Source organism: Ascaphus truei, chromosome 3, assembly GCF_040206685.1.
Source record: "Ascaphus truei isolate aAscTru1 chromosome 3, aAscTru1.hap1, whole genome shotgun sequence".
NCBI classification, from domain to species: Eukaryota; Metazoa; Chordata; class Amphibia; order Anura; family Ascaphidae; genus Ascaphus; species Ascaphus truei.
This window is the reverse complement of record NC_134485.1, coordinates 155,200,075-155,219,255: the sequence shown is the minus strand read 5'-3', so window position 1 is coordinate 155,219,255 and position 19,181 is coordinate 155,200,075.

Sequence of the window (19,181 nt, the reverse complement as noted above, 5' to 3'; positions counted from 1 at the left end):
TGTTGATTTCAGACTTATGAAGCTGCGTGTCATTCAACTACAAAATCACCCACAAAGCAGGATCTGATGCTGCACATGTACTAAACCCCATAACAGTGGACTTCAATACATATATGAGGTACTGTTGTACCAAACATTACATACACAGTTACACATGGCTAAGAATTAAGAATGTGAGTTCACGAAACATGGGGCCGCAATGTATATTATGTGAAAGAATGTGCTAAGTATAACATATTCATAATGTTAAGAAAAACCAATATCAGTGGGTTTGACACACAAAGGATACAAAGCACACACACAACAACCGTATGCATAGGTTAAAATATTCTCCTTTGTGTAAGCGAGTTCTTATCCACTATCAACATTGTGAAGTTCATCTTAGAATGGAGCGTTTATTAACTCAGACAACACATACTGCAGTTGGCAGCAATGAAGAAATACACATGTTCTCTTTACATGAAGGACTCTAATTTAAAGGTGTTACAATAGGCAGAAAAAAACACCCACAAGTGTGACACAGTAGACACAATTGTTTAAATTCTAACATTAAATGGGTGACACTAGTAAGTACGTTACATGTTCGTTACAACTGCGACAATGAAAGTGAAACTGCGTTCAAGGCCGCAGGACTATTATCAAAGATGAGCGATCATTGCATTTTCCCTGCATAAAAAAAAATATATATACTTGACAATACAATGCAATGGGGCATGCTATCGCGCAAATTAAGACCTAAACAATAGCATCATGTAACAGTGGAATTGTCTTTCTGCGTGAATTTAGCAATGGAGACACGAAAAAACTAGAGAAAGCCACTACTGAAGCTCCATCTTGTCCACATGGGCATGTGTTAATCTTTGGACCTTGACCATCCAACGACATGACACTGTGGCGGACCACTGCACTATGCCCCATCCTATCCGTTGGCCAATGAGGAGACAACAGTTGGTATCCACAGGTCCACCAACACCATAACAACTAAACATGTTTGTCCGCCAAATAACAACACTGTGTACATGTCAATAAGTGTATGACAGGACCTCACTGTAAACCACAAGTACATGCTCTAACGGTCCTGAGCCACAAAGGTAGTACACAAATATGTCGAATTGATAGTTTTCTATCGTTATTCTACATGAGGTTACTAAATACTTATGTCAGATTGTTTTTACACACGGCAATAACCATGCAGTCCCTGCGCACGAGGCACGTATGTCCTGTGTTTGCAAACACATGAGTTCTGCATACATCTTGCAAGATATCGTACCCTTCAGCAGCATATCAGCTATGAAGCACAGCAATGTGAATTCTCTAACCATCACAAGTGAACACAGGCAATCATATGTTTTCGCATCTGCATAGGGAAGTTACCGTATAACATGTCCCAATAGCACGAGGAAAGAAGTTAACTTTGTATGTATGAAAGTCTATGAACAACTGCAGAATGATTATCTACTTAATGCTGTCTAAAATGCAATGCACAGAACTGTATGTAATTATGAAACATAACAGTGGATACATTGACAATTTAGGCAGCAGTTGAAGACCACTATCAAAAGAACAGTGGTTGACCATCCTTTTTTATGACATACACGTCTGCAAAGTCTATACAGTTTTCCAGAATTAAATGAACATAGAACTATACTGAACAATACATGCGTGCTACACCAGCCATTGTGAAATAGCTATATGTCTCTCTACCATGTGACAGTTAAAAAAAAGTCATGTCATACCAATACTTACCTTCTGATGACAAACTCAGCGAAGTGTGTGGGCCCGGATGTGCTTGAATGAGGAAACCGCCACCGGGAAGCAGGTAACCATAAATAAAAAAACCCTTAAAATTCCTAAATCCTGGGAGTCTTCTTGATTCCATTTGTAATCCACACTGATGCTCTTCATCTGTGTATTATCCGTTTGAATATATGTTATTCCTGCCATTGTTATCTTCTTCTGCCACGCCCTGTCTTTCTTGGTGTTCTATAGGTCCTCCTTCACTGCGTCTGGCATGAAAATGACACGACACAGGCTTTTGTAGGGCTATGACGTCATTTTTTGGTAATCTTGTTCCCACGCTCATGATTGGACTGTGAAAACCATGTGAATGGGGCGGGAACCATCAATAAGATGTCATTTAAAGGGAATGTCCCAAGCCAACCTGAGTGACTAGCCTTTATTTTCCTTTAACAAGATGTCACAAACACAGAGATGTTCCTCCTCACATGGTATGATAGCCAATCAAAAAATGAATGCAGTTCACACGGTGTGATTAGCTACCGCACCATGTGAGGCGGGCAGGCTTGGCTGCCGTCATCTTAAAGGGAAATTAAAAACACCCATTGTCATTGGCTGGCGTCATTGCCTTTAATTTACGTCATACAATTTGATGGTGTCTCCGACAGCGACACATGTTTTTCGCAGACCAATCATAACCGTGGGAATAATATGCATCAAGAGTGACGTCATAAGCCTTTAAAAACCTCGTCTCCATTTTCACACAGACACCGCGGAGGAAGGACATCAGTAACAAGATGAAGAACAGGGTGTGGCAGATGCAGTTAAGAAAACAAGGTAGATCAATAAAGAATACGTTCAAGATACAGATGAAAAAAACAACTTACACACACTTCGTGGACATTCACTTTGGAATAAAGAAGGCACAGTCGATTGTGGATTTATTTTTTTTATTAGGTGAAGGTTCTATTTTCCGTGTTGGATTTTTTGATCACGAGGTTCCTGTTCGACCTTATTCAGCGACTGGTGCATCTAATGGTAAGAAAACACACGACATATATTTACTGTTGATGTCAACGTTGTTTATAATATTTTACAAACAATCCTATAGTTGCACATTTCCTCTTCTTTGCCCTGTTCTCATGTATGTCACTATGAATAAACATACGTATAAGTCAAGTCCAAATTTGTATTGTATGTGACCTTTATATGTTCTTCAATGGATTTAGATGCTCTTTCATTACACCTATATATATATGTACAGGCATACCCCGATTTAAGGACACTCACTTTAAGTACACTCGCGAGTAAGTACACATCGCTCAACAGGCAAACGCCAGCTCACGCATGCGCCTGTCAGCACGTCCTGAACAGCAATACCGGCTCCCTACCCGTACCGAAGTGGGCAGTCTATAGAGCCTGTTACAAATGCTTTATTTACATCAGTTATGCACGTATATGACGACTGCAGTACAGTACAAGCATCAATAAGTGGGAAAAAGGGAATGCTTCACTTTAAGTACATTTTCACTTTACATACATGCTCCGGTCCCATTGCTTACGTTAATGCGGGGTATGCCTGTATGTGACCAATAGAAGTACATACATCAAACTATCATCCAAAGTTATTTGATTACTGTGTGTTAGGCTTCCATGGATATTTTAGATAAGTATTATTGTGTGCTTCACATACATATGTGTATGTAAGCTTCATGTTATTATTAGAAATATTCATTTACTGCCTGTTTGTTGTTGCATGTGTAGTGCAAGCAAGAGTGACTAGCATGCTTATTTTTAAACATATAACTTTTATGAATGGTGTGTTGCCAGTATTTAACTTGTGTCATACCTGTGCTTTGACATGTAATGGTCAGTTCATTAAGTAATGTATGGTTACGTTGTTTCCTTCACTGACTTTGTTAGCACTGAATGATTGCGTTTCTATATTGTTCCACATTTTTTATTTCATTGTGGTAATTTATTGGAAAAAAAAGAACATGATTTAGACATCACTTGTATCATGTACACACTTTGCAATTGTGATTTGTTCTGAAAATGTCATAGATATTATTGCGCTTTGTTGCAGTTACATTTTTGGATAGATTAGTATTTGTGGATTTAAATCAGCAAACATTTTGTTTATATTGTTTACTCATGTAAATATATATATATTGATATCTATATGTATATATTTATATACATATATATACACGATGAAGCAACTGCCCAAATAAGTGTGTGACATTTGTGTATGGGGTCACTGTTCCTTACACACCTTATTGCCATTTGAGATTACCAACAGAGACGGTAATTTATGTGTACAGTAATATTAAAATGGCTTTGCTATGTATAATGTGGTCAATGGAGGACGGAGGCCCATTGATGTTTGAGGTTATTTATATTGCAGATGTTGGTACAGAGAAGTTAATTTTCTTACCGTACATTGCATTGCTGATTGACCAACAATCTATTAGACATATCTTCATTACATGTCATCTCCACATAACTCTACTGTATGTGTTAGGCGGCGGGGGCATGGATAGGTGTGTTTAAATTTCCAATGTTTCTTAGGGTAAATGGTCCACTATAAGCCTGCTACTACGCATTAACACCTTCATTGCCTTGACAGATAGTAAGTAAGGTCATGAAGCTGCTGTAATGTAAAGTTATAAATTATGTGCCAGAGAAGGGTGACTCCAGAAAAGAACCACATTCGTTCATGTGTCTGGGACCACCAAGTTTCAACTATTTAGGCCACGGCATGGTGCAGCGGATGACAGTTTGGCCGCCATCTTTATACAGCCCACATAGCGTCTTGGCCCTGTAACGCGTGAAAAATTGTGTTTCTCAGGCAAAAATGAAAGCGTTTCTCCTCAGTGTGCACCCTGATCCCGCACATTATAAAATATATGATAATTAATACAGCTTCATTGGCATTACTGATATCCGTGACGCAATTGCTTTTGTTGTATGTGTTTTGTTGTTTTACTAATAGTGTACATGTGATGGGGGTGTCCAGAGTACAACAGAGTTATTTTCACCATAGGGAAGAACCAAATTCAGGAGATATAGGGCCTGTTCGGTCCTGCCACTATCCCCCGCACTTGTACAGCTTCCGTTTCACGTGACCGGGACACTAACATTCTGCAGGGGATACCGGCACCCCTTAACGGGGCCTGTATGTTATGAAGTAGGGTGTCCAGGATGATGAACCCAATGCGGTTCAGCTTGGTACACCACAGCCACATGAACACAATTATAATGAAGCATTTTTGTACACCATGATCGCCTGAAATAGCCCTTCATAGAGACGCTGCTTCTCCATTTTGTTCTTAAAGCCACCTATATTTATATTCATTCTCGCGCAGTATATATGTCACCACCATTGCGCGTGTTCACGGAGGTGCTCGACAGATATTGCATTACTACCTAATCCAGGGCGAAAAGTGTGGTGAAATAGCTTCTGAAGAACGCATATGTCTTCAAGCATTGATGGCAGAAAACATTTTATGACCTATCTCCTCACATTAACACACCTTTGTACATCACACCCTGTGTTCCAATTTTGAGCCAACTTTACAGACTTGTTAGATTTGCAAATAAACAACGCACACATGTTCATATGTTTTACCTTCCATATTTACATACAGTGGCGGCCGATCTGAGTCTAAATCGGCTAGCTCCGCGGCTCTCAGATTATCCCGGTAAGGTGCGTTTTTTTGTCGTTTTCGCCCGGAGTGAACTGAGTTATTTTTGCGCTCGTGATATTAGCATTTTATTCTCGCTGTCTGCAATACTGCAATGCCATGTAAAAACTCAGGGGGGCATTTGCGAGCTGTTGTCTTGGAAGTCTAATACCTTCGCGGTTCAACCTACGTCAGTACACAGTCTGTGTGTGTGCGCGCAGTAATTCTAAATTTGCATATTTAAAGTATACATGCATTTGCAGTGCTGTTCTGCAGTACAGTATGTCTCAGTATGTCTCATTTGAAAATTGTTGAAACGCATAGGCGTGTACTGTACTGTAACAATGTCACATTTCGGCATATACAGCGCTCTCCCCTTGCTCAGGATAATTAACTGCACTGCAGGGTATTTCAACTTCTTATCTTCTCTATAATGCAGTACATCTCTCCCACACCATTCCTTTGAACGTGTGTCTGGTTTCAATCACATTCCTGCTTGACAGCAGGAATTTACTGCGCATGCGCCTGTAACTTCGCCCACCACTGCTTGCTTGCCTGAGTGAGTGACCAAAAAAAAATAAAAAAAAATTTTTTTATCGTAATTTTTTTTTTTTCTCCACAAGCCTGCAAAAACCATTTTACTGTATTACGATATTCAGTCTGTGCTGTAGCTTTTGACTGCGACCCTGTGCGTTTGACTGCACATGGTTGTTTTGTGTGCTTTTTACGTACTGTATTTGGGTGTGTATTATTATGATGAACTGCCTTTTGAAATTAAAGTATGTCTTTAGCTTTGAACTTCATGCAGCTGTACCCTGTAGCCCCTTCCCCCACGAATGCTAGCTCAAGGATTTGAAATTCCACGGAGTCGTTAATTTTCTGAATTTTGGCATTGTGTTCTTAATCCGTCCATAGCCGAGCTACAAAGCCTCACTGCGCCTGCGTGTAATTCTCTTTGAGTTGAGAATTTTGAGGCTTTGTTTACGGCATGTGCCTGTGTGTAATCCTCTTTCGGATGGGAGCTAGTTTATTCCTGCTCATGCGCCTGTAACTTTACCCACCACTGCTTGCTTGAGTGCCCCACCAAAAAATTTTTAATTATGATTTTTTAACTGTTATTTTATCCACAAGCCTGCAAAAAAAATCTTGATATTACGATATTAAATCTGTGCATTTGCCTGCACATGGTTGATTTGTGTGCTTTTTATGTACTGTATTTGGGGAGTGTAGATGAACTGCCTTTTGAAATTACTGTACTCTACAGTACAGTATGTTATTTCTTTGAACTGCTGCATGACTAATCCTTCATCCCTCCCCCACGCACACACAAACTCTTATCGACAAACACCTCCACTGAGTCATTAATTTTCTGAAGTTAGTTAGTCATTGTGTTTTTAATCCGTCCCTAGCCAAGCGTCAATCGCCTCACTGCGCCTGCGTGTACTCTAATCCTTTTAGAGATGGGAGCTTGCTGCTTACTGCGCATGAGTCACCCAACCCCTATCTCCACAGAGTCGTTAATTTTCTGAATATTGTCATTGTGTTATTATTCCGTTCATAGCCGAGCTACAAAGCCTCAGTGCGCCTGCGTGTAATCCTCTTTGAGATGGGAGCTAGCTGGTTACTGCACGTGACTCACCCCACCCCCCCCCAACCCTTTGAGGCTTTGTTTACGGTAACGCTATGGAAAATCTCTTCTTGATTTTGAAATGTAAATCTGGTTTGCACAGCATTGTGAGAATTGAGAGTTAAAAAACAATTAACTGATACATGTTGTTTTGTCATTCATTCTTATTCATTGGTGTACTATAGGGGTGGGGTTTGTGGTTGTTGTCAATGATTATGATTAGCAGGAATGTGAATAAATATTTATTTTATAAGGAACCAAAAAATACAAATATTAAAAAAATCATGAATAATACATAATGCAGTCTTTATTAAGTTCTTCTGGCAGATTGAAATTGGATAAACATTTAGAAAACATTTGTAAAACATGGGGAAACATGAATAATGCACATTTATAAGAATATTATTTAATAATATATACTGTAATGTATAATATATATATATACTACTATTGTACTGTACACAGAATGAGTAACAAGATAAAGACGGAAAAAATAATATTACTATATATATATATATATATATATATATATATATATATATATATATATAGTAATATTATTTTTTCCGTCTTTATCTTGTTACTCATTCTGTGTACAGTACAGTAGTTCATTGAGAGAGGAGAGGTTTTGTGTACATCATTACTGCTATTTATATACTGTACATTTGACTGTACAAACAGATTAAACTGGACACAAAACCCCACCTCCCCCGAGGCCACCCTTTTTTCCTGAAACGACAAGAAAACAAAAAATTAGTGCAGTTATGTGCGTACTGTATTATGGCATTGTGTGTTGTGTAGTACTACTGTACATGGCTGGTGCTGCTTTCTCTGGAAAGAAAAACATTGAGCAGTTAGTAGGCAGTTACTGTAGTACTGTCAAACTAGTCTATACTGGAACTACTGTATACTCTGACTACTGTTAAATACTATGTACTATAACCTGATGACTGGTGCTGCTCTCTCTGTAAAGAAAAACAGTAACTACTGTATACTTTGACTAATCGGAAAGAAAAAATCTGTGCCATACTTACCTGTATCATGAAGACAGGAATGAGGGATAGTATCCCTATAAACGGGTCTCAGCTAGCTCAGGGTAGAGTATATGTATAATGATAATGATAACCTCTGTGACCAAGGTATAGGAGCAAATATAAGTGCTGGGGAAATTCTGATAAACCATATGTAATGGTACATGAGTTGGTATATGTGTACTAATGACGCTGTGTGGCTGGCTCAGGTCTCCATACACTGGCGACACACTTTATTCGAGCTCGGCTAGTCCCACGAATTCGGGTATACCCGGGTGTATTGAGGTTTATGACTGTTTTCTGCCCGAGTGCATTGGGTTATTTTCCAGGCAGGGATTGAAGCATTTTATTCCCGCTGGCTGCAATACTGCACAGTATATATATATATACTGCATTACAATTCATGAATTTATGCCATCTGGTAGACACGCGAAGCATTGCAGCCTATTAAATCCTAATCATTATCATTTAACAGATCAGCCGCCCGTCAGCCAGGCATGAACCCAGGCTGGGAAGGCAAACGCAACGGGGCTTGTCAGAGGTGAGGAGCGGCACATTCCAGGTATCTGCCAGGTACATACTGGGTATTTGCTCGAATAAAGTGTGTCGGTGCAGTATATGCCATAAAGTTCCCAAACAAGCCCCAACAGAACCAAAAAGTACATACCAGAATTGATCTTTATTTCAGTGGGAATCCCCTTTTGCAGCACAGCTCTTTCCTTGTAGTGGGTGCTTCACGTCCATAGAAGTACACAGAAGAGTAGTCCCAAGGGGGGCACAGGCCGAGCACTGCCAAACCAGAGAGGGAGAAAGGGGGCTGCATCCAGTGGTATTAAAAATGTATTTTATTGAGTGGTCAAAAAAAGAACATATTCCCTTTTACGCGTTTCGGGAATTGCGTCCCTTTCTTTTTGACCACTTTTTGAGAAAGGGACGCAATTCCTGAAACGCGTAAAAGTGAATATGTTCTTTTTTTGACCACTCAATAAAATACATTTTTAATACCACTGGATGCAGCCCCCTTTCCCCCTCTCTGGTTTGGCAGTGCTCCGCCTGTGCCCCCCTTGGGACTACTCTTCTGCTTACCTGTATCATACTGTACTTACAATACTACAGCACAGTACAACTTTCCTGATGCTTGCCCATTACGCGCGATCACAATGGGCAACACAGTGGCAATATGGTCTATATATGTATTGCAGTGTTCCACGGTGAGTACATCGTTCCAAAAACTCATTATGCCTTTCAACAACTCGTCCTTTTTGGAGGGTTTCGCCACTTTCCGGATATGGTCCTTCAGCTGATGCCAGACCATTTCAATCGGATTGAAGTCTGGCGATCTGTCATTGGAAAAAAAGGACAATTAGTTTAAGAGATACAGTACACAGTAAAAACAGTGGGGAAAAAAATGAGACACGGTTACCGCACTTACTCCGCACCGCACTTACTCCGCTGGCGTCTTCACCCAGTTGATACCGCGCTCAAGGATATGCGCTGTTGACGCGTTGTGCTTCGGATCGTTGTCCTGATAGAAGCGGTGACCATTCGGGAACTCGCGTGTGATGTATTGCACTATCTCAGGGACAATGTTGTCTTGGAAGAAAGCTTTAGTCATGATTCCTATAGCAAGAAAAGAAAAGTGCTCAAAAAACTGCAGAATACTACAGTACAGTGCATACAGTAAGGCTACACTAGTAAAGTACAGTGCATAAGGCTACATTCTTTTTCATATATTTTACCTTCAAAGATGACAATGCATCCTGGTCCACGCCTAGAGATGGCACCCCACACATGCAGCTTCACGGGGTGTTTTGGCCACAGCTTCAAAGATATGCGGCCTCTTTTGTGGAATGCAAAGCTTGCAAATCTCTCCAGCGACACAGTTGACTCGTCAGTGAAGATGCAATCCTGGAAAGTTTCCCCACTGTCGATCCATGCCTGGGCCTGGACCACTCTTTTAAATTTTTTGCGTCCCTTATCATGGGGTAAACTCTGTAATGACAAGGAATAAATAATTTTAGCGGTACAGTACAGTTTCCTAAACAACACTTTTACCTCCTGTACTGTCCAGTACTAACCTCACACGTCCATATTTCCATCCACTGCTGCGTCTCATCTTCTTTATGCTGGTCTCGGATACAGTGAGATTGTGATTTTCCTGCAGAGTGTATTTGACCCTTAATGCACTCTTCTCATCATTCTCCTCACTTATTTTGTCCACCAGAAGAGTTGTCTCCCTACAATGTAAAGAAAAACAATCCGGTAAGTAAAAATATTAGAGACAGTAGATCAACAGGATACAATATATTGTTCTATTAATATGCAGCAATATAAAAAATATATATATACTGTTGTAATATAAATATAAATAAAAAATATATATATATACAGTTGTAATATAAATATACAAAATATATATACTGTTGTAATATAAATATAAATAATATATACAGTTGTAATATAAATATAAATATACAAAATATATATATACTGTTGCAATATAAATATAAATATACAAAATATATATACTGTTGTAATATTAATATAAATATACAAAATATATACTGTATACTGTTGTAATAAAAATATAAATATAAAAAATATATATACAATGTAATATAAATATAAATATACAAAATATGTATATTGTTGTAATATAAATATATATATACAAAATATATATACTGTTGTAATATAAATATAAGTATACAATATATATATACTGTTGTAATATAAATCAACAGAAATAACAAAAATATTAGATACAGTACTGTAGGTGTACAGTACATTTTTTGATCTAATTTTTTTTTTAAAGTTTTATAAATATACTTACGCGTTAGTTACCCTTGGTGACATTTTGTGTTCTTGTTTTTTTCCGTATGCATGATAGCTCACGGTGGTTGCTGGCACAACGAGGCCAGAAGTAGCTAACCAGCGTTGGATAGCAGCAATTCGGTGTCCGCTCGTGTACATCTCCTTAATTCGCATGCTGAGATCCTTGGAAATCTTTTTAACAACCATTGCTGCGAGTAGAAAGAAATACAAACACAAGAATGTATATTCGATGTTTCGTCGATGTGTATTCAATGTGCAGTGAATCCACAAAATGGATGGTGTATTTATACGGTAATGACTAACATTAGAGTACGCCCAGTTTCAACACCTGTACCTCGCTGCCATGCATAAAAGGTTACTAACTTTGCATAGCCCACCACTCCATGATCTTTATCTGAACTTGCCCTTGTCCAGATACTGAATTTTGCCATCTGCTTCCATGGATCAACCCCGATTCTATGGACGCAGGAAGCCACTCGCCTCTGCCATGCCTGTCAAGCAGAAACATCGAAAGGCGGTTGCCGTTTCCACGCCAAGGCAAAAGTGACAGGCTAAGGCCAATAAAGAAAACCTTCTGCTGACCCTAAAGGCTAAGGGTTTTCATAGACGTCAGCCTTATTATGTAAAGAAGATATACGGTGATGTACTCTCGACGCAAAACGATTGGCAGCCAACCCATCGAACCCGCAGACCACTTCCTCACATACACTTCAACGACTCTGCCGCCGCTGTCCCGGAAATCTTCAGCCCGTCTTCTCAACCCCTCGTCCTCGACGCTGCCGCCGCCCTCCCGGAAACCCACAGGCTATCCTCTACAGTTCTATCCGACAACGCTGCCTCTGCAATCCACGGATCACTTTCGCCTTTGCTCTTAGACGACTCTGCTTCTCGCCCGGAAATCCAAAGGTCACTTTCTCCATCCCTCTTCGACGACGCTGCCACTTCTCCTCTACCGGATATCCACAGGTCACCTCCTCCACCCTTCTTCGACGCCGCCGCTTCACTCCATGGAACCCCCATCTCATCCTCCGTTGCACCCATCCACCCAGATGTCCACACGCCATGCACAAGAAACAGCTCATTAGACCGGATGCTGAATGGGATAAGTGTGCATCTCCCCAGGAACTCTATTGTGCTGGCAAAGATAGATCTGCTTCTGGAGACAATGCTAAATGTGGAACAATGGATGCTACATATGGATCAACGGATGCTAGATATGGATCAACGGATGCAACATATGGATCAACGGATGGATCGACGGATGGAGAAAATAGAGGCTGACAAAGCGGGTATACATAATTTGCTCGGTGTTAATGCCCCTGTTTCCCCAATGCCGGAGCAGGGGGGTGACATGGATGTGATGAATGGGAGCATCTCCCCCTTCCATCACCAAGCGCACCCCCTCCACCAGAAGATGTAGTGTACATGTATGCCGTTGAGGAGGACATGATAACCCCGTCAATACCACGCCAGGAGACAACACGGTGACCAAAACCGGAGGAAAGCTTCCTCCCAGACAACCTACCATCGCCCGTTGCCTCAAGCACACCCGCTCGCAGAAGGTACATGAAAGCTTGATCGAAACTGCACGTGAAATCCGGCTCAGGTGTTCTGGATAGACAGCAAGGGTTGTCACTGACGGTGGGACTGTTATTGGAAGCCGGTGCCGGTGCATTGCTTGGCAGCGACTGTCGTTTCTTAGTTGGTTTTAACACGACCCTTCGCTTTTTGCCATCTGCATGATCATAGATACAGGTAAAAGCCGGTGATACACACCAATACCCTCCAAAAAATTGTGGCTCAATACGATAAAAACAGGGATTGCTACATAACCTTATCCTTATTGCATGCTTCCCTGTATGAGGAGCTGGCGAAAATTTGTAAAAGTCATAGTTTTCGATAAAATACTGATACATTTGTACAACTGTTGCCATCTTATCATCTGTTGCATTAATCGCTGCCCATATCAAATACGCGTAACTTCTGTTGGGTTTTTGGAAAACGGGCTGCACTTGAACACTCATGGCGGGCAGCGAGTCTCTGGAGAATACTGTAACCGAAACTAGTCTTTGTCTTTCTTTAATATGAAAGCCTAAATTGATACATTTTTGCAACCTCTTCCTTCAGTCTCAAGGCCAAGTTACAATAGCACACTGTGGTATCTTTTTTAAACGAAACACCTGCAAGTTGACACATTACTGAAGCGCATGCGCATTACAATTCATGAATATCTGCCATCTGGCGGACACGCAAAGAATTGCAACCTATTAAATCCGAACCATTCTCAATAAATGCATCAACCGCGCGTCAACCGCGCATGACCCGTGGCTGAGAACGCAAAATGAATGTGGCATGCTCCAGGAGAAGTGCGTCGCATTCCAGGAAAAAGCCAGGGAAAAACCGGCGATGTGTTAGACTCAGATGAGCCGCAGCTGTATATTTTATGCGTTTAAATAATGCTTATATGAAAGGTAACAAACACAATGGAATCCAAGACTTTATCATGACTGTTACATACACATTGTTCCTTCTTGTACTGTAATCTATGTTTTGAACTTTGTCAAGTACCACATAGTAACATACACAATCTACTTACCTCCTTCTCCACACAAAATCACAAAGAACTCTTACATTGAGAGCAGCAATCACTATCCTAAAAACAAAAAAAAAATTACGAATGTCAGGTCCTCTAACAACTCAGAACTGTATATGTTTTCAATTGTAAAGATCAATAAATTCTTACCTGCAAAGTAGTTGTTAATGACATTTAAACGTGTCTCCACACCACTGGCTGTCTGTTCGTTGTCTCCAGCAGGATGCACAGGGTGTCCTTCTTCTATGCAGTCTCTTATGTCAGCATCAACATTATGGGTGATTTAGATATTGTGCCCAATGCAGCATGCTATCACAATGTCTGACACCTTTGTGGGCAAATATTGCAGAGCGCCACCAGAGTGTGAAAGACAACTAAATTTGCTTTTCATGACTCCAAAAGTCCTCTCTATAACAGACCTTGTTGCGATGTGGGCCACATTGTACCTTTGCTCTGCTGCTGTTTGTGGATTTGCAAATTGTGTTAACAGCCACGGTCTGATACCATATCCAGAATCACCTACAGTACAGATGTTTAAGGCAATGTGAAAACATGGCAAGTTGGTATGACATTTGTTTAGGGCACAAAGGTATTTAAACAAACGGACGTGGTATGTCTTATTAATGTCAAATTATAATTAGTTCTTCATGTACATGTCCATTGCATTTATCAAGACATGTATTACTATATAACAGAACAAACGAAAATTTGAAGTAGCGCCTCTATTATATCTTGACTAAAGTAAATTCTAGAAGAACCATTAGCTAATCATGGAAGTGTTTAGTTGGGCGGCTAGATATGGGCTAATACACTATGATAAGACAATGAATTAATACAATATATAATGCAATACTCAATAATTGATCTCTAAAAAATATAAAAATATATAAATTTATTTAATAAAAAATTGAAAAAAATATATTTTCTACCAAAAATTGAAAAGTAAAAATTAAAAGATAAAAAAACCTTCAATAAACAAAGTCCTGTTCCAATAGCAGTAGCACCAGGTTCTTGCAGCCCGCTTCAAAGGGATCACCAGTCCCTAATTATATCTGAAAAAAAGGAAAGAAAAAGAAACAGCAGCACACCTAGTGCATTACCATAATAAAATTGTATTAAAGGAACATAAAATCTGTAAAATGTCCACTCACAAAAGTACACGCCCTACGCATTTCGTCATCGATGATGACTTCTTCAGGGGGAGAAGAAGCAGAAGTCATTATCGATGACGAAATGCGTAGGGCGTGGCTAAGATTGCGGCCGCCATTTGCCCACGAACATTGTTGCTGTCTGCAGTTAAACTTTGGCTCTTGTGTGTGTTCCACGGCCAGTATACTATTATCCAATGGACTTTCAAAGCACTGCTCCCTGGAGGGACCTTTCTCGGTGAACACTAAATGCGAGGTGTTCCATTTCCGTTTTTTGCTGCACGAAGGAGGGTCACGTGACGACGCCACTAACCTGAGCCGGACGCTGATGATCGAGCTGTTGGCACATGAGAGCCTATCTCATACATGCTTTTGATTGCTGTACTTTTGTGAGTGGGCATTTTACAGATTTTATGTTCCTTTAATACAATTTTATTATGGTAATGCACTAGGTGTGCGCCTGTTTCTTTGATTTCCTTTTTTGCATGTATTACTATATGTTTATGAACATATTTTTGACATTGTATTGTTTGATGACACAAACCTTCATAAAATTATGTGCCACTACATGTAATATTTAAAGGACACATAATTTGTGTATATACTTTTGTTAATGTGACGACATAACGTGGGGTACATGACATGTGCTGAGTTAGGCCTTATGACAAGGGTTAAATCACATGTCTGGGCCTCAGCCCAGTTAACCCCTTGTCTCCCTGGTGAGGTTAGAGGGTGGCCAATTGGGGTGTAACCCCTTTAATCCCAGGCCAAATCCTCCCCACCGTCACACCTCCCCTGCTCAATGGGTGCCTGGTGCCCCAGTCGCCTCCCCCAGCCACTGGGGTACCACTGGCGCCCTTGAAGCACTCAATAAGTCCTGAGGGGTTGGCCTGGCAAAATTGTCCTCCGGCATTGTCCAGTACATTGTCCTGGCCACAGTGGATTGTAAAGTCCAGATCCTGTGGAGCAGGGCTCCACCTTGGCTGTCGGGCATTCTCCTTTGCCTCCCTCTGCCCCCCACCCAGTGCCTTGTGAACCAAGTCCATGGTGAAGGGGCCCCATTGCAGACCAGGCTGCACACTGCCCAGAGACTGGAATGTTTATGCACCTGCAGGAGACCAGCTATCCAGCACAGACCGTCGCTTTCCTGTCAACCAAGTCTGGGAAAGAGCTATGTCACTATCCTGTAGGGACCCTACCTGCTCTGGCCCTGTGCCCACCTGTAGCTGCTCTGCTATACTCCTGACTCTCCTCCCTGGCTGCCTATCTACCCACAGCCACTTCTTTGGGAACCCAGGGGAATCTGTCAGAGGGGTCACTCCTGGCCAGTCAGAACAAGGGACCTTCTGCCTACCTAGCCCATCCCTAGCTTCTGCCAGCTGCCTAAGACCCCACTGACCTCCTATCTTCCCCTGCTGCACGGTGTCTCCCTGCCTAGCCTCCCCTAGGCCCAGCACCTCAGTCTGCTGCTTACCTCCATGCAGCCCACCTGCACTCCTCTCTCCCCTGGGCAATTCTAACCCAGACCCTGGAACATCCTGAGTGCACCTACCTCCCTGACCTTGTCTCCCCCTTACCAGGGATGATCTCAGGGGCATCTCCCCAGATGCAACCGCCTTAGTTCTTGGCTGACAGGTATCCCTGGGGTGGCACAAGCCTAGCACTGCCCCGGATACCCCCAGCCCATAGCTAGGCTGCAACAGGGGGTTGCTGATCTGAGACACCCCCTGAGGCACTGCCAGGGTAATGGGAAATTCTAGCTGCAATACCTGCTGCTTTCCCTCCCCGGCAACCTCTAGCCCTTTTTCTCCAACTGAGAACTGATGCTGGCTACCTACCTGCAGCCTCCCCTCACTCCGCTTCTCCCTAGCTAATCCTAGCCTGGATCCTAGGGACACCTGAGTGAGGCCATCTCCCTGACACTGTCTCCCCATTACCGGGGATGAGCTCAGGGTTGCTGGTGCAGATGCCCCCACCTTAGCTCCTGGCCGGCAGGTAATCAGGGGGTGGTCTAACTTTGCCACTACCCCTGAAATCTGGGGGTGGTCAAACTTTGCCACAACCCCTGTTACCTCCGGCCCATAGCCAGGCTGCAACAGTGGGGCTCTTAACCGAGAGTCCCCTTGCTGCTCCGCCAGGGTAATGGGGAATTCTGACTGCCCTACCAGCTGCCCTTCCTTCCCCTCCCCTGGTGCCCCTATTTCCTGCCACCCCCCAGTCACCCCTAGAGTGAAACAACAGGGTACAGTCATAGGAACAAATAAGTCAGGGTCAGTCTGCGACTTGGTCTGGCTTACCTCGCTGGTCCCCGCAGAGACCGCCGCCTTCGTTGGTCCCAATTGCAGGGGGACTGGAGTGGCTGCCACCGGCAACATCTGGGCCAGGAAGCAACGCAGCAGCGCCCGGGGTTGGCACAGGGGAAACGATGCAGGACCGGGGTCCCAGGTCTTTGTGGAGGAACACAGCTCCATGCAAGCCAGGTAACATAACCCCCTCCCGCAATCCCTGTCCCTCCCCCCACTCAGAAAGGGCTCCGGCACTTTGCCGGAATCGCGGCTCTTCTGCTGCCGCCGCCGCCATGGGCGAGCCCCGGGTACCTGCCGCAGCAGTACCCGGCGGTGATGCAGGGTCGCCAGCATGGATTGTGGGGCTCCGGTCATCGCTGGGAATCGCCGACTCCGCCAAACCATGTGAAACACCCACCTTCCGCACATCCCAACCCTCCCCCCAAATAAAATTGCCGCTGGCAGGATGCCGGATTGGCGGCTTCTTCTCCGCCGCCGCCGCCGGTTCTCCACCGGGATCAGGTGGATGGCTGCTGCTCTCCGCCGCTGTTGCTGATGCAGACCGTCCAGGTTCTCCAGCCGCCATTGGAGTCTATGGGAAAAATCCCGAACTTTCAAGCGGGTCCATACTCCGTCGGGTTGGTCCAAGAGGGTCAAGGATGGTTCTGCAGCGATGCCGGAGCAGTGGCTTCAGATACCCCAAACACTGATCCTCTGGGCCCTCCGGAACCGGAGCTATGGATTACCAAATTTCAGCTTTTGACACTTAGCCGTTTTCCTGAGCTGTTTCTGCCGCCGCCATTGGAACCTATGGCGCGGCCTGCTCTTCTCGGTTCGACCGTTATCGGGGGTCCAGGATACGGGGACCCGGTTGTGGTCGAGTGGGGGGAGGTCTAGGAACTAGGGACAGAAAGAATTTTATTACTAGGGGCCCTAGAACTGTTTATTCCCACGCCACTTGTCGTTGAACTTGACTTGTAAGTGATCAAAGCTCTCCTATTGAAAATGTATCCACTTTGCGGTTAAGCGGTTTGGACGGCAGCCAACTCGTTCCTGGAAAGCTCTCTCGAGGATTTCTCCATTGAAGTCAATGAGCCCATTGACTTTCAATGGGAAACCGCCGCTCTCCCTCTCGGACGCCATCTGCTGGTTTTCTCAGGAACAGGACTCAACAGCAAGATTCGCCATTGAAATACATGGAGTTCCAATGGCGGCCTATGGGAGCCTGCAAAATGGTGCCTGAAAAGGCGGGAAAATTACACAAAGGGCTATAATCACTATACAAAAATTAACCCTTGTGCTCCCGGATGGATCCCAGTGGGTGTGTGATGCAGACACTGCTAAAACAATAAAACAGGGGAACAGTGGAATATACATTTTCAGGTTATGACAAGGGTTAAATCACATGTCTGGGCCTCAGCCCAGTTAACCCCTTGTCTGCCTGGTGAGGTTAGAGGGTGGCCAATTGGGGTGTAACCCCTTTAATCCCGGGCCAAATCCTCCCCACCGTCACAACGATAGCTTGTGACAGGCTGCAATTTACACCAAATATATATAATAATATAATATATATATATATATATATATATATATATATATATATATATATATATATATATATATATATATATAACTGGGTTGAACTGGGACGAGACTTAGATATGATAAAATATAATTTATTCCTTGATAAGGGTGAACACAACAGATTATACAAATAACAGGCAAAATATGGACACTTACTTAAAGATGGAAATGATGAAACAGTCACCTCTGGACTGGCAGTTCATACAGCACTCTTCATCATCCCAAGACATTGCATAGCATTTCTCTCAGCAATCAAGATGGCATAGAAGAACGAACAACTATCACAGGACAAAGGGTTGACCACAGATTATATACCTTTTGTAACCCTATCCTTAACATTAAGCACAGGTGATTGGTTTTCAATTACCTGTAGCCACTCACTAAATTGGGATCACATTTTGATACCTGCCCCCCTGCTAGTTGGCACATGCGCATTAGCACTCTGGGGTCTCATTTCTGTAATCCCACATTTGCATCAGGAATGCCAGCCAGTCTACCAAATGGAATTTCTGTCAGGAAACCCTTTGTTGTGAGGTGTAAAATGGGACACTTACAGCCTGCTCTGGTTTGAGTAATCTCCGCCCTCAGGTAAACAGTGGAGGTGATAAACTCCTTTGAACAGCACTTAAATTCTAGACATTGGGATGCTTCTCTG